This window comes from Lissotriton helveticus, chromosome 4_1 (genome assembly GCF_964261635.1).
Source record: "Lissotriton helveticus chromosome 4_1, aLisHel1.1, whole genome shotgun sequence".
In the NCBI taxonomy this organism is placed as follows: Eukaryota; Metazoa; Chordata; class Amphibia; order Caudata; family Salamandridae; genus Lissotriton; species Lissotriton helveticus.
This window is the reverse complement of record NC_136063.1, coordinates 35,183,599-35,203,177: the sequence shown is the minus strand read 5'-3', so window position 1 is coordinate 35,203,177 and position 19,579 is coordinate 35,183,599. Positions and strand designations below refer to the sequence as shown.

The 19,579-nt window shown below is 53.8% G+C and overlaps 1 protein-coding gene across 1 annotated transcript in view; it reads left to right on the top strand.

The window, feature by feature from the left end:
• Positions 1-463: 463 nt before the first annotated feature.
• Positions 464-19,579, top strand: part of LOC144826930 (GTPase IMAP family member 4-like) — a 255,429-nt gene continuing 236,313 nt past the window's right edge. The window contains exon 1 of the mRNA XM_078685392.1: positions 464-515. The gene's annotated coding sequence lies outside the window, so the exon portion shown is untranslated. The remainder of the gene's footprint in view (positions 516-19,579) is intronic.

Sequence of the window (19,579 nt, the reverse complement as noted above, 5' to 3'; positions counted from 1 at the left end):
TGTGAAAAGATCAGTAAGAGACGCCGGGCTGTGGCCCCGCACTTCAAAAGAGGTGATGTGGTGCTCATCAGAAATCGTGCAACTGGTGGCAAGTTTAAACTTAACTACGAGAAGCAACCATGGCGAGTCATTGGAGTGAAAGGCACCCGCCTCACGGCCATTCGAGGACGAGACAGGGTGACTCGCAATGTGTCTCATTTCAAACTGTATCATCCTTCAAGCATTGAGCCAGGGCGCCAGCAAGGCGGTGAACAAACCGAAACTGCAACCACTGTGCCGGCCGTTGAATCAACACCTCGTCACGAGGTCAGGCAAAGTAGCGAGCATCAGGTTTCCAGCGAAGAAGTGGGAGGTGACGCGGAGGCCCTGGACGAGGCCCCAGATCCGGAGGGGGCAGACAGAGAGGCGCCAAGACACAAGTTGGAGGTTGGAACGGAACTGATGACTCACCGGGGGTCCCAACGTCAGCTACGTGATAATCCCACCCCCTCCGGCTGGCTGAGAGATTACTTTACGTAAGACTGTTCCCATTTACATATATACATGTGCTGTTTGAACTGAATGCGCTGGCATTTAAAGGACGCTGAAGGTATCGGTCCAAATGTTTCATGAGCAAGAAAAGTTACGGTTTAATTGTGTTCATTGTTTGCATTCTTTTGGTTTTTCCTTATTTTTAGGAGGAATGTTATGTTCCTGAAGGTCCGCCCCCGGCGCCCCGAGGGCTGGACGCGTTGGTCATGTGACTCCCTATAATAAAAAGAGGTCTAGCACGTGCGCGGGCGTTCAGAGAGAGAGACGCACAGACCGAGCAAGCAAACTTATTCCCAGTGTCCGACTGAGTTTATTCTAGGGCCACGTGTCAGGCCTAGTTAGGATTAGATGCCCCTGAGTGCAGGTCCCAGAGTGATCTCCCTAGGGCAGTCCTGTCCCCATCACCCGACACAACACTCAGACTCGGCCACGGCAGAGGCGAGGACAAATCCCGCAGCGTGAGTACGCTCTGCACTCTCCATTCTTACTCACACAGTGACACAGATGCAGACAATTGCAAATGCCGACCTGTTGCTTCCTTCAAAAGCGTGTTCCAGTTTCTTACAGAATTCCAAGGGATGGGCAGAGGGTGCGTGCCGAGGGTGTCAAGGGGTGGGCAGAGTGTGCGTGCAGAGGGCACGCTCTCTGTGCGTGCGGAGGGCAAGCTCTCTGTGCACTCCCCATCGCGCAGAGACAAAGGTTTTGGGAGTCACTCCGGTGAACTCTCGTTCATGGCGCACAGAGGGAAAAACTGGGACAGCGGAGGGGGGCCCAAGGGGCCAGGAATTTCGCTTCATTAAGACCGTTGTGTCGGTGCTTAATTTGTCAAAACATAAGTGAAAGGGCCCAAACATTCCTCGCGCGACCGCTACAGACTGCAGCACCCACTGTCCCTTCCAGCGCTGCGCAGTGCTCGTACAGACGCTATCTACAAACCATCACACTCTTATAAATGTGACACTCTCGAAAGATGGACTTAACCCCTCGGCGTAAAAACCTCCATCTAAATCAAGTGTCTTTTGGGATGATTGAATAAAAAGTAAAGCAGCACAGCGGCGATGCTCTCTTCCAGGCAGACACTGCGTGAAGGTGTGGGCATGATGTCTACCATAAGTTATGTACTTCCAGTTCACATTACTGTGATTAGTCATTATTTTAACATTTACCTCCTTGGATGTGCGCTCTGCAAAACCTGAAATGTCAAGAGAAATAAAAACATTTCTCCTGCTCTTCATCTGCCGCAAGGAGCTGGTTCTAGCAATATTCGTGATCTGGCTTTCCCCCAGTAACCATGGGCCGTAGTGCTGGAATGCCAAGGTCCCATACAAGGAACATCGCCTCGATGCGCTATAGAGCTAAGCAGAGCAAAGCGCTATCTATGCTACAAAAAGGGCAACTTTTCAGCACAATATTGATTCTGCTTTACAGCGGAGACAACATTGGCTGGCGGAGTTAGAGAAGATTCCAGGAAAAGTAGGTGAAGTTGTACATAATTATGCAGAATCCATAGCTGTCATTTAGTAGAACATTTTAGCTTGAAATGAATATTGAAGGATTAATTTTGCACTGAAACAACCATAACAAAAACTCAATTGCTGCGAACAGCAGCCGCTGGTATTCTAGTTGTTTCTCACATTCCAGCTGTATCATTTTGCTGCAACAGGGGGCGCAATTGAGCTGAGTGGTGTTATGGTTTTGCATTTGCATAATAAGCAAAATGCGAAATCTTCAAAGTGATTAGGATTACGCTGGCACATATTACATAGTTTGTGGTTAAGATTAAAGCACACGCCCTATAGGAAATCCATGAAGTGTGGCTTCCCAGAGTCGAGTCGTTGACAGTGCTGGTTCTGGCGCATGACTCGAGTGAGTGATGGGAGCCGCCATACCCGCTGCTCCCGCGAATAGACGCCGGTACAGGGTGTAGTGTTCTGCAAAGACACAGTCTAGTTGTTGCAGCCCTGTATCACACTAATCACCCACCCACCACAGACGTCACTGGGTCAGGTGACGCTGCCAATAAAAGGGGTCGAGCGCACGTGCTCGTGGCCATAGTTGTACTACCTAACTGGTGTCTGCGTCAGTCCTTTACTCCACCATGTGGGCATAGGGCCCCAGCACCACATTGGCGACGAGGCGGTAACGCAATGCCACGCGTGCCGTGAAAAGCTGAACAATCCCTGGAAAGAAGAAGGGAAGTGCCCATGTGCAGGGCACCCCTCTGGGGAAGCGGCGCCGGCCGCCGAGAGGCCCGCGGGGCGTGTGCTGTGCCCCGGGCCTGAAGATCCATGGTGAGGTGTCCGGGAGTCCACCCCGCACCTCTGTGCCCAGCGTGAGCCTCCCTGTGTGAGGCAAAAGAAGAGCGGTCTGACCGGAGCCCACCCGCGTCGGCCGCGACGGCGCCCCTGCCTGGGGTAAAGAGAGAGACGTGCAGAGCCCACCTCCGCGGAGCCCACCCGCGCTGAAGATTGCCTAGGGGGCCGCGCAAGCGAGAAGCGACCCCCTCCTGACTGCAAATCAAGAGCGGAGCCCACCCGCATGCTCAAAGCGCCTGGCCGAAGGCAGCGGTGGCCCCCTATGAACAGTGGACAAAGCAAGGCCAGCGGAGCCCACCCGCGGCCTGCTAGGAGCGTCCCCAGCCCCCGCCGCGCAGCGTGTGTAGTGTGAACCCGCGGCAGCGGGAGAACAATCAAAAGCGGAGCCACCCGCATGACCAGCGCGCCTCGCCGGGCGTGAGTGTGCCCCCAATGAACTTTTAACAAAGCACGACTCGCGGAGCCCACCCGCGGCCTGCCTGAGGTGACCTACCCCCACGAACACTGATTGCAGCAAGGCCAGCGGAGCCCACCCGCGGCCTGCCTGCTGCGTCCCCCGCCGCGTGTGTCCAGTGCGGCGGCGAGGGAATAAACTGTACGTGTTAGCAGGACCAGCGGAGCCCACCCGCGGCCTGCCTGCGATGCCTCCTGTCCCCCGCTGCGAGGGTGAATGAACCGTGATTAAGCAAAGCCGGCGGAGCCCACCCGCGGCCTGCCTCGAGCGCCCCGCCCAGGGAGGAGTAACAGAAAACAACGCGGAGCTCACCCGCCGAAGGGCAGCATCAACACCCCCCCAGCATGGACTGCCGAGGCCAGGGAGGGGGGAGAAGAAGGAAGCGCCCGTGTGCGCCCAGCGCCGCCGAGGGAATGTGCCCCTCCCGCAGAAACTGCAAACACTAACTAGAGCCTGTGCCTTTCTCCACCCACGAGAGGAATGCATTCAAAAATAAAACTTACCGGCAAAGAGGTGGCGTCCAGTCCCTGAGGCCAGCTACCAGCAGCAGTAGCAGCAGCAGCTCCAGTCCTCCTGTGTGCATCCGGTAATCGGTGTCTACTGCCATCTAGTGGCCGGAGAAAAAAAAAACTGCACCTACCATCCAAGAAAAGAAGGAAACAAGCATTGCACAAACCCACGATGGGTCAACAGCAGCAAGGGGCAACAGATTAAATAGCGCCAGTGACAATCTACTTACAGCAGCAAGTAAGTGCGCAACAGCGCAGGTGACACCCGCACACACCAGCAAGGAGTCAGCGGCTGCCACGTCCAGCGTGACGTGGGAAGAGGCACGAACGAATCACTAAGCATCCAAGCACTGGAAGAACGTCCAGGGAAACGACTGCCGAGATCAGACGACGGAGAGAGCAGCGACGCCTTGTGGCCACAGGTGTTCACCGCAGCATCAACTACTCCCGCCAACGGTCCAAAGGAGCAAGTGCCTGACGACAGTCCAAGCAGCAAGTGCCTGACGACAGCTAAAGCAGCAAGTGCCTGACGACAGCCAAAGCAGCAAGTGCCCAACGACTCGCAACATGCGTCCAAGAACCCTGAACAGTAAGCGCGCATAACGCGCCACATGGCGCAAGAACTCCACACCCGCACGACAGGACCGCGCAGCACTGCGCCGGAACGTTCCAGGAGCGCCAGGAATCAGGAGCGCCAGAGTGACGCTGCACAGCGACACGCCAACGCCACGGGACAGCGCACAAAGGTCCCCAAGGAAGACAGCGACATCTCGCAGCAACCAGAACGCCATCGTCAGCACGCATGGCGGCATGCACCAGAGATGCACTAGGAGCGGTGACGCAACCCTCCTCCGCGCAGACAAAGCGCGCCAACGCCAAATCACCGTGACGGTGAACAGCGACCACCAAGCAAATAGCACAGCATGACAACTCATGCCCAAGCCGAAAGCCGACCACCCAGTCTGGTCGCCAAGGAAAGAAAAGCAACAACAGAGAAGATCGCGACAAACGGTCCAGTCAGTGAAGAGAAGAACATCATGCCGGAGAGCTATGCCCAGACCAGAAAGAAACAGGTGGAGTGCACGCCGCCTGGGGAAGACTGGTCGGGAAGGCCAACGACAGCAAGAGGACCAGACCACGTCGCAAGAAGGAACATGGAAAGGAAGGGCGCGACGCCAGAAAGAAAAGGAAGGAGGAACAGTAGAGCCCAAGGAACCCGACGAGACAGGAGGGTCATGATGGAATTGACCAAAGAAGGGTATCCTGATTGAAGACAACAAGAAGTGATCAAGTACCAGGAAGATACGACGACAGGTCTAGTCACCGAGTAAGGGGAAGACCGTGTCCTACCACATGGACAAGACCACGGGGACGACATGTAGAGGGCCCGCTACATGGAGAAGCCTGGTTAGCACGAGCAAGCAAGAAAGAAGACTTGACCGCGTCGAGGAAGAGAATGAAGAGGAAGAATGGAGTAACACAACATCACTCCACAGAAGAAGAGAGAGAACAACAGTCAGCACACAGGAACATCGGTACTGTCCAAGGAGCATTGCAACAGTCAGCACACACGAACATCGATGCTGTCCGAAGAACACTGCAACATCCGTGTGGATCCCAGTAATCCCGACAACTCGCACCTGAGGAGACCAACCATCGAAGAACCGCATGGGTGCCCCGTGAATCTGAAGCTTGCCGAAGCAGAGCATACCCGAGCACTAGACAATCAACCCTTGTGGACTACACAAGACTCGACTGTGGCCATGTCCGAAGTTCCGCAGCGACCCGCACAGCCCACGCGATCTAGTGGCAGTCCAGGGGACAAGGGCCTCGGCCGCATGTCCTGTGAGAGAGGAATCCGGATGGGAGAGGTGCAGCAGCGGCAGCTCCACGACAGGCAACAGGAAGCACGAAGGCCCCAGGTAAACACCTGGCACCGAGAAACGGTCTGGCGAAGACACTGAACCCATGTCCCAACGGCAAGAACATCCTGGCGGATGACATCAACACCCCGAGGACATCATGAAAGACTTGGCGGTGAGTCCGTTGGCAGTTCCTCAGCGACGCCTTTGCGCGGCTCATGCGAAGCCCCGCACGGTCCACCCGGTCCCATCGTGTCCGGCAAGAGGGTCCTCCCAGCGTCTCTAGTGAGAGAAGAGTCCAAGCAGGAGAGGCCAATCTTCAAGGCTCCAGTGAGAGAGGATTCCGGCTAGACAGGCAAGTCGGAAGTTACTTGGCCGGCAGGAGGTGTGAAAGCATCAAGATCAGCAAATCCAAAGAAAGACCTCTCGTGCCGCAGTCATCTCCATCAACCAACAAGCGTTGTCATCCACTGGACTAGGAACACCTGCGAGACCCCTCAAGGGTCAAACCCTATTCTGCTCCAGACAACCCCAAGTGTTGAACAATGTGCATAAGCGCAGCAAGACAAGGATGACCTGAAGTACACTGCTGAGGTGAAGCTCATCTGACTGACTTTGTAATCCAGGAACTGTCTTCGACATTCTCCCAGCCGATAGTCTGAAGAAAACCTGTTGGGGATGTAATTTGGTATTATTCTATTTTCTCACAGGTTGGACATTTTGTTTTCTTTTCCCTGAACTTTGGGAGGGATGTAGTGTTCTGCAAAGACACAGTCTAGTTGTTGCAGCCCTGTATCACACTAATCACCCACCCACCACAGACGTCACTGGGTCAGGTGACGCTGCCAATAAAAGGGGCCGAGCGCACGTGCTCGTGGCCATAGTTGTACTACCTAACTGGTGTCTGCGTCAGTCCTTTACTCCACCATGTCGGCCTAGGGCCCCAGCACCACACAGGGCTGTGGGCGTGGCCTGGCAGCACCTTCCAGTCCACATCAGAGTGCAGGGAGTGTTCCTGTTGCGAGCCCGGCATAAGTACAGAAACATCCATTCCTGCATGCCTGGTATGCGTCTGGGCTGCCAAGCATGTACCCTGGCAGACAGCAGCCTGTGACCCTTCACTCCTGCGTGAGCCTGCCGCCCCCGCCTGCCTGATCATCTGAAACTTCATGTCTGCAATTCATCCTTTCTCAAAGTCAACGTAATCTCCTTTCAAGCCTTGCAGACGCAGGAAGGGCTTGATGAATACAATAAATAAAATCAATGTAGGGTTCCAAGTTTTTCTCGGAGCCTGACACTCTTTCGTAACTACTGGAGTTGCCAAATAGCAAGGCTGGTTAGTCTTGATTCCGCCTTCTGCCTCCTTCTTCCAACGCCTACACTACACTGCCTGTCTCTTAATGCAACTCCTACCGATTCTTATTAATCCCTGATTACTCACGATATCAGTGTTTTTGTATCTTTCTTTTCCATAACTATTCTCCATCGTTTTTTGCGTCACTCTCCTGCTCTGGGATAAAGTCCGTTTATGAAAAATCTATCCCGGTCCCCAAAAATGAGTGCGGGAGCCTACCACCTACAAACACCGGCCCAAATTAAGCACTGCATGTACATGCTGGGAGGGAAGGAGGAGCCAGTGCACGTTTAAGGCCACAGACCTATTAGGAATGGTTAATGCTGCCATGGGCGGAGCTAGCACCGTCCAGGCCATTGGCTCTCTGCTGATGTCAGGGCCAGAGACAGAGATGATTCACCGGATCACGTAGCCCCGGCTGCACCCCTTTGTAGCAGCCGTAACCATAGGCGCCCCTCCTGTCAGTCACCAGGCTTGTCTGGGCGGCCATCGCCACACAGAGTCTCAGAACTTTGCTCTTAAAAGGCCTGTGGGGATCTTGTCGTGTCCTCGTGTCACACCTTTCTCGCGCCTGTGAGCCGCTATATTAGAGAGCGCAGCCAGGGTCGGCGGGAGAGCTTTCCTCTGTACAACCGCCCTCGAGGCCTTCCCCATAAAGGGGTGCTACCCAATGCCCACCTCGCATTAGTCTGTGACCCAGCCAGGGGCCAGTGGATGGCAGATATCTGAGAAAGGTGCTGAACCCACCGAGTTATATTATAGGCTAGCGTCAACGCGCACCCCCATCTGCAAAGCGCCCGTTCTTTCTTGGGTCTAGTCAGCGCTGTGCCCTGCGCCCCGGCACTTCTCATGCCCGCTGCACACCCTCCCGCGGCGTCTATCTGCTGATACCATCTTATCTGTGAAGCAATAGGGCTCTCGGCTCCCCTGCTAATAAAGAGGGGTTGTCTAGGGCGGTTCAATTATGCGACGAGGACAGCTGTCTTGCCTTCTTGCTGGCTTGTTAGTCTGGGTGGTTCTCCGGTGTGTTTGGGTCAACACTCCCTCCCCCACCCCCTCCCTCCTAGGCTTCCCATCCTCTGCAGGGTGCGGCGCAGAACGACCTGTGAGCCGCTCCCAGGCTGGAGAGAGCGGGAGACATTCCCTCTGATGAGCACGATGAACCCTGGCCCCTTCCCTGCAGATCATAAGTGGGAGGACGAGCGCCAGACCTCCCTCCGGCTGGCGTGCAGTGGTACGAGCCTCACTGCCCCTCCAGCCCCCTCGCCCCCTTCCAAGGAGCCACTCTGCACCGCCGCATTCCTGCGAGGAGACGCCATGATCGCCTCCCCTCTCCAACTATTCAAATACTAGTTCCAAGGCTGGGGCGCCTGCCTCCAGTTCAGAGGCTCCACCTGCCACGCCCCCCACTCTCCCAACCCACAAATGAGTTTCTGGCAGGTTGCAAGTGCAGAACGTGTACATTCGGCGACCCTTACTACCAGGGCACAAGTCCTAAAAAAAGAAGTGGGGGGACGCTGACGTCACAACAGTAAGTGACGTTACGAATTGCCTCCCCACGCACACCCCTTAGATGCGATTGCATCAGAGAAGCCAGCACGTGAGCAGCGTTCTGAATGAGCACCGATCTCGCCCGAGAGAGGCCAAAGAGTGAATGTGTGGCTCCATTTGCTCCAGTTGTTGAGCTCCCGTTAAAATGAGTGGGGGAACGCCGTCCACCCGTGTGGTACCCCGACTCGAGCCCTGCTTACTACACTCAGTGAAGCGGAACCCCTGATGATGTGTTCCCGGGTGTGTTCCTAGGTCTTCCCCACCTTAGGCCTGGCACCTGTCTCTCTCTCTCAATTGTCATTGCAGATTTTTTATTAAACTGCCTCTTCGTTGCAGCTGAGCACCATTCAGGGATCAGCAGCATAGGGCAGAGATGTCATGTACCCGAAGAACCATTCACTACATTTCATACATTCAATTTTCGGAAGATAGTCCTGAAGCCTTGCCAGGCATCCAAAGTCTTGCTGGTCTCCGACATTTGCAAATTTGGCTGAACATTGTAACTCCCTTTGGCATAGGGCGCGCTGAGGGTTTTTCGGAGGGCTGAGGGGGGAGCGTGGAGAGGCGGACTGCAAACATTGTCCCCTTCTGTACAAGGGTACAACAGTGGCGGTGTGGAAGATTTTTCTTCTGGATGCTGTGGTAAGGAAGGGGGAAAACGAGAGCTCGTTTCTTGGCTTTTGAACGCCGTTTCTGGTTCAGTGGAAGCGCCTACGGACGGACCTGCGAGGATGGCACAGAGAAACCTCTGTTTGGCCCTGAAGTTCCACTGAGTTTGGAAGTGGAGGAGGGGGCGAGCCTACGCGTGAAGGGATGGCCGGAGGCCCCCATCCTGCCCTGGAGGGGATGTCCTGGCCGGGAGGATTCTCCGAGAGGCCGAGGTTTCCCGGATTTCCCACGCCGGCCTGTTGAGGATTGTTGCGCCCCCCTCGAAGCATTGGATGGCACGAGGATGAGAATCGGCCCACTGATGGGTAGCGAGATGGATGCAGCGCAGGCTGTAGACGGCTTTTGGGGTTCCCTTTACACCGTCCTATGGTGAGTCAGGTGGAACGGACTGGGCCCGGTGGGTTGGTAGGATCCCTGGGCTCCAGAGAGAAGGGTGACGTTACCAGAAGGCAGAAGGATTTGGAGCGGTCCCCCTGGGACCTCAGACGGGTCGAGGAGGTGCGACTGGGGCCAGCCGGACTTGCTGGGTTCTTCAAGCCTCCAATGGAAACGAGGAGGGCCAGCCCCGGAGACACCTCGGGTTAGGTGGATCCCGGAATCTTCCACAGAAGAACAAGGTAGGACATCATCTGAGGACCGTATGGAACGAGGGCGCCCAAAAGCTTGTTGGATTTCGGGGATTCTCAGACCATCCAGCAGGAAACAAGGTGGGCTGTTGGGGGTCTGCTGTACTTCTGGTTGAGATAAGCCAGAAACTCTGTACTTTTGCAGTTGTGGACCCCCGGGGTCCTGCCCACGTGAAGAAAAGGACCCCCAAGATATCTAGGGGAGAGCAGGTCCTGGCGAGGGGGTTCTGGCTGCTGTGGGTGTTGGTGCTTCTGCTTCCTCGACAAGCGGGTGCCCAAGCTGGCAACGAGATTTTCTACTTTGACCGGTGCAAGAAGACGGCCACCAGCGAAGCCTTGAAGTACAACGCCTGCCTGGGGTCCCACCTGCCATACGGCCTCACCTCCACCGCCCTGGCCGAGGACTCGAGCTCCCAGGAGGATGCGCACGACAAGCTACTTCTCTGGTCAGGTGAGCCTCCCACATCAGTGCATGCATGGCATGAGTTGTCAATAAAGCCACAGCTGCTGAGTGACCTTATACCACGTATGTCCTTTTAGCCAAACCCAAGAACAGCTTGCATGCAGGGACTTGTAGGCCCTTACTGTGTGCATCCTGAAGGCTGCAGGTCCGAATCGCTCTGCTGGCCCACCTAGTCTCCTATTCTTCAGAAATCGAGAATGATTACCAATGAGAGTTATACCAGCAGCTTTTTGTTGGATGCACTTTGAGGAGCAAGCAGTGTCACTACATGTACTCATTATTAGAAGTATGTCGTCTAAAGGGCAACAGAACCAATGTTGTGCGAAACAACATTTGTATCTGTGGGTGCATTGTGCTACAAAACAGTAGTGATTAGTGCCCCTTCACGTGGCTCTCAGATATACCCTAATTTAGCCCAATTCGTCCACTGCATAGCCAGATCCACAGGACCTCATTTTAACCTCACTCACAGGGCTTCCTTCGTGTTGCTTGCTCGGATAAGTACCCACATGAAGATGCTTGCACACCCCCGCAAACCTCTAAATTGCCCAGACTTTGAAATAGCGCCTGACAGTCACATAGCCTCTATCTGTCCTTCCCATAGCTTCCAGAAGCCCCTTAGATGCCAACAGATGCTCGCCTAGTTGCCACCCTCCCCACAGCTCCCTTGAGACAACCACACATTCCCAAACTTAAGAAAGCCCCGAGTGGATCAGACCACTCGTGATGTCTCACACGGCTCCTTACAGGTTGGCTGATTCTGCTCATCCAGAGGCTCAAAGTGTGCTACTCTTTAAAGAGAGTGATGGCTTAGGATTGACCACTTGCGGTGTCTGTTGGCAGCCTTCAGTTACTTTGCGTCTTTGCTTATTATTCCAAACGTGTGTACGTTAGTCATGACCTCACTCCAAAGACTATAGCCCTGCCCCATGGCTGTGCTTCCTTCCCTGCCTGTGCTTGCTTCCCTGCCCCTGGCTGTGCTTGCTTCCCTGCCCCCTGGCTGCGCTTGCTTCCCTGCCCCCTGGCTGCGCTTGCTTCCCTGCCCCCTGGCTGTCCTTTCTTCCCTGCCCCCTGGCTGTGCTTGCTTCCCTGCCCCCTGCCTGTGCTTGCTTCCCTGCCCCCTGGCTGCGCTTGCTTCCCTGCCCCCTGGCTGCGCTTGCTTCCCTGCTCCCTGGATGTGCTTGCTTCCCTGCCCCCTGCCTGTGCTTGCTTCCCTGCCCCCTGCCTGTGCTTGCTTCCCTGCCCCCTGGCTGTGCTTGCTTCCCTGCCCCCTGGCTGTGCTTTCTTCCCTGCCCCCTGCCTGTGCTTGCTTCCCTGCCCCCTCGCTGTGCTAGCTCTCCTAGGTGTGTGTGTGTGGCTCTGGGTGTGTGTGTGTGTGTGGGGGTGTGTGTGGGTGTGTGTGGCTCTGGGTGTGTGTGGCTCTGGGTGTGTGGGGCTTTGGGTGTGTGTGTGTGTGTGGCTCTGGGTGTGTGTGGCTCTGGGTGTGTGTGTGTGGCTTTGGGTGTGTGTGGCTCTGGGTGTGTGTGGCTCTAGGTGTGTGGGTGTGTGTGTGTGGCTCTGGGTGTGTCTGTGTGTGTGGCTCTGGGTGTGTGGGTGTGTGTGTGGCTCTGGGTGTGTGGGTGTGTGTGTGGCTCTGGGTGTGTGTGTGTGTGTGTGGCTCTGGGTGTGTGGGGGTGTGTGTGGGTGTGTGTGGCTCTGGGTGTGTGTGGCTCTGGGTGTGTGGGGCTCTGGGTGTGTGTGTGTGAAAAGCTGAAAACACTACTGTTTGCCAAATCCTCCGAGTCCTAACTCCTCTGCTCCGTCACATCTCTGCTTCAACTCAGCGCTTGGACGCCCGTGGGCAGCAACCGCGCTTAACAAATTTATTTTCATTTCATTCATTTCATTTTGTGTGTGTGGCTCTGGGTGTGTGTGTGTGGCTCTGGGTGTGTGTGTGTGGCTCTGGGTGTGTGTGGCTCTGGGTGTGTGTGGCTCTGGGTGTGTGGGTGTGTGGCTCTGGGTGTGTGTGTGTGTGTGGCTCTAGGTATGTGGGTGTGTGTGTGGCTCTGGGTGTGTGGGTGTGTGTGTGGCTCTGGGTGTGTGTGTGGCTCTGGGTGTGTGTGTGTGTGTGTGGCTCTGGCTGTGTGTGTGTGTGTGTGGCTCTAGGTGTGTGTGTGTGTGGCTCTGGGTGTGTGTGTGTTGCTGGCTCTGGGTGTGTGTGTGTTGCTGGCTCTGGGTGTGTGTGTGTGTGGTAGTAATTGCTGTCTGATGAGCTCATCCAGTAGGGCTCAATAGGTCTTACATTTGCGAGAGATTAAGCTGTTGGCAATGTATATTACAATGCCATTTATTTATCTGTTTTCAAAACCAACACATAAATACAATTTTTGTAATTTACAATGCCAATAGCTCTAACGTTTGCAAAGGCGAAACCGTTGCATTGTAAATGCTTGTTTGTTTTGAGAATCTGGTCACCCTACCAAGAACACCCACTGCCCAGCCCTTTCACTCCAACTAGAGCATGACAAGGGGCCTTATTACAAGGCAGCGTTGAGGCATTAACTGGCTTAAAGCTGCCTTGTAAATAAGGCGAAGCCCCTATCACCACGACAATGTTGATAAAAGTGTCATTGTGGTGGCGATAGGGGCTTGTAAATATGTTTCAGCAGCTCCTCTGTGCCAAGGCGCAGGTCCCCAGAGGGTCTAAGGCATGTAGGGAGAGAGAAAGGCTTTCACTTTCCATCCCGTGGGCGGGGCTCGTGACAGGAGGTGCTGTGGAGACGGGAGGGGGTGATAAGGCGCACTCTGAGCAGTAACACAAACCTTTCTCAGACACAGACACGGCCACGGCAGAGCAGAGGCGAGGACACACACCCGCAGCGTGAGTACCCTCTGCACTCTCCATTCTTACTCACACAGCGACACAGATGCAGACAATTACAAATGCCGACCTGTTGCTTCCTTCAAAAGCGTGTTCCAGTTTCTTACAGAATTCCAAGGGGTGGGAGAGTGTGCGTGCGGAGGGGACGCTCTCTGTGCACTCCCCATCGCGCAGGGACAAAGGTTCTGGGAATCACTCCGGTGAACTCTCGTTTATGGAGCACAGTGGGAAAAACTGGGACAGCGGAGGGGGGCCCAGGGGGCCAGGAATTTCGCTTCATTAAGACCGTTGTGTCGGTACTTAATTTGTCAAAACATAAGTGAAAGGGCCCAAACATTCCTCGCGCGACCGCTACAGACTGCAGCACCCACTGTCCCTTCCAGCGCTGTGCAGTGCTCGTATAGACGCTATCTACAAGCCATCACACTCTTATAAATGTGACACTCTCGAGCCTCGACTCTTCCAGCTCACCGAGACGTACTGATGGCCTAGAGGTAGGTGGTATTGTTGTTGTTTAAAAGGTATAATGCTTTTTGTAATATGTTCTCCGATCAAAAATGGGCAGACACTGCCACCATGTGGTGAGCTGTAATAACTAGGTGCCGGTGTGAAAGATATATGACCGCCAATGTTGAGCATCGGAATACACCGGCACAAATTAGGCACTGCCTTGTGTCCAACTGAGGGCTGCACACAGGTGGTTTTAGAAGTAGGGGTGGGCTGTACTATGGGACCAGACACATATTCAAGTACTACAGTCAGGCTTTAGCAAGGACTTTAGAACATGCATCCTTTAAAAATGATGGACTTCACCCCTCGGCGTAAAAACCTACATCTAAATCAAGTGTCTTTTGGGATGATTTAATAAAAAGTAAAGCAGCACAGCGGTGTTAGAACTGGCTATTTCTGGTAGGCTAAGGCTGACGCCAAAGTCAGGCAGAAACCACCCTGCTAGTCAGGGCAAGGAAGTCACACGCCAAGATAACCCCTGCTCACCCCCTTGGTAGCTTGGCACAAGCAGTAAGGCTAAACTCGGAGGCAATGTGTAAAGCATTTGCGCCAGCGCACAACAGCAACAACATACTAGGCACACCACAAAAGAAACTCCACACAAGGTTATTATAAAATAACTTTTGTATTTTCAAAACATATCAGATAGAATCACACATGTACATTGTGCCAACTGGCACGGGCAATATTTACAAGGGATTACTTACAAGACAGGGCCACATAGGCCACTGTCATAATCAGCACTTTTAGAAATAGCACTTTTAGAAATTAGAATAAGTATATAAAATCACTGTAGCACAAAGTAACAGTTAGAAATCACACCCAGTATCTACTGGGAACAGGTAAGTACACACTACGCAACCCTAAACACCTTAGGAGCATGTCACGCAGGGAACCAGGACCTTACTAGGACCACCTGTACTAAAAAGAACAACCACCTAAGTATCACACAGCATTTAGGGGTCTAGGAAAGAACACATTACCCATGATGCATGAAAACACATTCAGAGGAGTAATAAAGAGAAACACATGATGCCTAAGACATTCAGAGGTGTTAAGAATAAAGCACATGATGCAATAAAATTCATTCAGGGGTGCAGCGCAAGAAGACACATGATGCCTAAAACATTCAGAGGTGCAGCGCAAGAAAAGGAAGACACATAATGCATAAAAACATTCAGAGGTGCCAGAGCAATACAATAGCGCAAAAATCACATGATGTCTAAAAACATTCAGAGGGGCAGGAATAACACATGATGCAAGCAAACACATTCAGAGGTGCAATAACCATACAATTGCGCACTAACTCACATAAGCCACTACCTGTGGCAGTCCCTAGGCCAACTGGCCTTGTTGGGGCTCAGACGCCCTGAGTCTCAATGTCAGGGTGCGCTGCCATGCAGCGCCAGTCTCAAGAAAAGAAAGCCTAAACGTAGCAGCTGGCACTAAGTGCTGCGCAGCTGAGAAGGCCTGGCACCACTGTGCCCTCTCTTTCCCACACAGGGACTCTCTCCTGAAATTGCGCCTAAACGGGGCAGCTGCCCACTGATTGCTGGGCAGCTGGAGAATCAGGAAAAACTGTGGCAGTGCCTTCAGTAGCCCCTCTGGCGAATTGCGCCACAAATGGTGGAGCCACACAGGCTCTTAAACACATATAGGCCCCTGGAGCCCTCAAGGCTCTTAACAAATCCCTCGCAGGCAGGAGGGGGCGGGCACCGGCAATATGCCCCAACGCCCCCTCTTAACTAAAATGGCCCCCAAGAGCCTCTCATGGCTCTAAACACAAATCTTGGCCCTCGAGCCTCGCTGGGCTCGTAACTGAAGTATGTCCCCTAGAGCCTCTCGGGGCTCTAGACAGCGTTGGGGCGACCCGCTGCCAACCGGGGCCGCCCTTCTTGCACCGCCAACACTGGACCCCACGGGGCTCTCGAAACACATATGGCCATTGGAGCCTCAGGCTCCGTTGAAACGTTGGGGCGGCCCACTACCAGCTGGGGCCGCCCTACCTCCATTCCCGCCCGTGTGCCGCTCTCCAGTACCAACAGCAGCCACACGGAGCCCCCCCCCCCAGCCCTGCCGACACACCGGGCTCTCAGGGGCGGGCTTCTCCGGGCGGCGGCTCTCCTTCGCTCGCGGTGGGGGCAGGCACCGACAATGTGCCTCGCGCCCCCTCCGCTCGTCTCCTCATGCCGCTCCTCTCGCTTTTCTTCCCGGGGCTCCCTCAGAACACGGGAGCCCCGCGACAGGTCACGCTTCTTCTCCGGTCTCCCTCCAGGCATGGGAGACCGGCAACACCGGCAAAGGCTTCCCCCAAGCAGGGGGAAGCGGGAAACACCTCCTCTCTTCCCGGGCTGCCGGGGCGGGCCCTTCCGGCCGGCCGCGTTGGGATTGGCCGGCCGGCCAACCACTTCCGGGTCGCTGCGGGCAGCGCAGCGGCCCTTCTCCTTAGGCAGGCAGGCGGGGGCTGAATTAATCGAGGAGTGGGCTCCCTCGTGGAATCAAATATACCAGCGAGGTGGGCGCTCGCAGGATATTAAATAAATACGGGCAAGAAACCTCAGCGCGTCCAGCGCTGCAAACGAAAATAAAGCGCTCCAAAGAGCTAGAAAACAGGCAGAGCGCTCCCAGGCGCTCAGGGGGAAGCACAGCGCTTCCTGCAGGAAAATGCAGCTTCTCCATGCTGCAAAAAGGTCCTAGAGATTTCAAGGGGGCAAAGCAATGTCCCCTCCATCTGCCCAGGCAAGGCAGAGGGGTCCCCCAGCAGTACTCCAGACGTCCAGGGGCTGGGCAGCGCCCGCCCCTGGTAGATTCAAGTCAGACACAAGAACATTTTGGAAGGGGACACAACCCCTTCTTATACACAGAAAAGTCTTTGAAGTCCTTTGAAGTCTTTGTGCAAGGGGGCCCTGAGCCCGGTCTAAACCAGTTCTGGGGTTGCTGGAGCACTGGGGTGTTTCTGGTTTCCTTCAGCCTGTCAGTATCAGGGTCAGAGGTGACATTTGGCCAGCAGGAGGGGGAGCCAGCAGGGTGGTCAGGCAGGCACAACCCTGCACTATCAGATGCGATCTCCTCCCACTTCCCTGGCAGCAGATGCTGCCTTTCATCCACGGGCTGACTTAGACAACCTTGGGGTTCTGCAGCCCCTGTCACCCTCAAACCAGACAGTTAATCCACAGCAGGCCCAGGCACTCTGGGCCAGGCTCACCAGCCAATCACACGCCAGAACCAACTTACACAAATATGCCAACTTCTAAAAGTGGCGCTTCTATACTAGACACAAACATGCCGCATATACCATTACGCAGCATTCACTCTCACGAGTTCGTACATATCAAACTCGACCCTGCACTCCCCACACATCAGGAACTACCATGGGCATACATATTCCCTATTCATTCCAATGGGAGGGCAGGTCACTCACCACACATACCCAGAGAGCTCAAGCACTGTACACTGTACTACAGTGAAAAAGTGCGCTGAGGCCTAAAATCACCAACACCAGGTTCCATAAACAGGCTAGGAAAAAGCAAAAAGTCTAGGGGTGAACCTGCCTAAAGGGCCGGGTCCAACAAGCGGTAATGCTCTCTTCCAGGAAGACACTGCGTGAAGGTGTGGGCATGATGTCTACCATAAGTTATGTACTTCCAGTTCACATTACTGTGATTAGTAATTATTTTAACATTTACCTTAACATTTACCTCATTGGATGTGCGCTCTGCAAAACCTGGAATGTCAAGAGAAATAAAAACATTTCTCCTGCTTTCCATCTGCCGCAAGGAGCTAGTTCTAGCAATATTCGTGATCTGGCTTCCCCCCCAGTAACCATGGGCCCTAGTGCTGGAATGCCAGGGTCCATCCAAGGAACATCGCCTCGATGCGCTGTTGAGCTAAGCAGAGCATAGCGCTATTTATGCTACAAAAAGGGCAACTTTTCAGCACAAATATTGATTCTGCTTTACAGCGGAGACAACATTGGCTGGCGTAGTTAGAGAAAATTCCAGGAAAAGTAGGTGAAGTTGTACATAATTATGCGGAATCCATAGCTGTCATTTAGTAGAACATTTTAGCTTGAAATGACTCTTGAAGGATTAATTTTGCAATGAAAGAACCATAACAAAAACTCAAGTGCTGCGAACAACAGTCGCTGGTATTCTAGTTGTTTCTCACATTCCAGCTGTATCATTTTGCTGCAACAGGGGGCGCAATCGAGCTGAGTGGTGTTATGGTTTTGCATTTGAATAATAAGCAAAATGCTAAATCTTCAAAGTGATTAGGATGACGCTGGCACATATTACATAGTTTGTGGTTATGATTAAAGCACACTCCCTATAGGAAATCCATGAAGTGTGACTTACCAGAGTCCAGTCCCTCAGGCATTCATGACAAGCCCTCAGTATGCAGGAAGGCCAAGACTTTCTCCTCCCAGGGCATGAGTTGTAATCGTACCCTCAGAGGGCCACCATAGTCCTCTGTGCCTCCTAGAGGTGGCTGGTGTACTTGCCTCCTGGAGGTGGCTGGTGTACTTGCCTCCTGGAGGTGGCTGGTGCACTTGCCTCCTGGAGGTGGCTGGTGTACTTGCCTCCTGGAGGTGGCTGGTGTACTTGCCTCCTGGAGGTGGCTGGTGTACTTGCCTCCGGGAGGTGGCTGGTGTACTTGTCTCCTGGAGGTGGCTGGTGTACTTGTCTCCTGGAGGTGGCTGGTGTACTTGCCTCCTGGAGGTGGCTGGTGTACTTGTTTCCTGGAGGTGGCTGGTGTACTTGCCTCCTGGAGGTGGCTGGTGTACTTGCCTCCTGGAGGTGGCTGGTGTACTTGCCTACTGGAGGTGGCTGGTGTACTTGCCTACTGGAGGTGGCTGGTGTACTTGCCTACTGGAGGTGGCTGGAGTATTGGCCTCCTGGAGGTGGCTGGTGTACTTGCCTCCTGGAGGTGGCTGGTGTACTTGCCTCCTGGAGGTGGCTGGTGTACTTGCCTCCTGGAGGTGGCTGGTGTACTTGCCTCCTGGAGGTGGCTGGTGTACTTGCCATGCACCTGCTGCCTGGTGTCGTTCTACCTCCTCTTGATGTCTCCCTGTGAGTCAGGGTGGTGCAAACAGGATTTTCTCTGTTGAGAATCCTGTCCCAAATTTCTGTTTTCCTACTGTGAAGAGTAGGCTGGACTTGGGCTCCAGAGATTTGGGGCTCTACTCTAATGATTTAATTCACCATGACTGTCAACTCGTTCAGTGAAGGCAGCTTTTTGGGGGGGGGGGGGGCATGGCGATAAAAAAACAAATGAAGTGTGAGTGGGCTTAAGGAAGAAATACAGACAAGGGACAAGCTCTCATTGTGAAAGTATGAGACCAGTATCCTGTGATTACCATGGACAGAACCTCTGAGAAATACACACAAACATCAATTTGTGAATAAATTCCCACAGTCATCAATGTGTATAGCATTAAGTGTTCAGTTTAAAAAACTACAGCAGACCTTTCTCTACAGAAGGCACTGCCAACAGATTCTTTTTTTCCAAGCCTCAGTCTGTTGTTCCAACTCTGCTGCATATATATGCACCCTGCAATGCCCCCTATTACTTTTCTATGTGTGACTTTCCCACCTACTGCCACCCCCCCTGTGACTCCAAACTCATCTGACACCACCCCACCACTGCCTACTTATGCCACAACACCTGCATGACGTGAGTCCTGAACATGTACTCCTATATTGTGGGTAGATTTAAGGGACCTAATTTAAAGTGTGCATGGCACACTAGGAAGTTTCTTCCTATATATCATGAACATTTCCTGGTTCGGTTTTGGGAGGAATTGAGGCTTACTTTGTTTTAGCTGGTGTGCAGAATATTAGTTGAGTGAGTCAACAGAGTGATAAACTGTGATTTA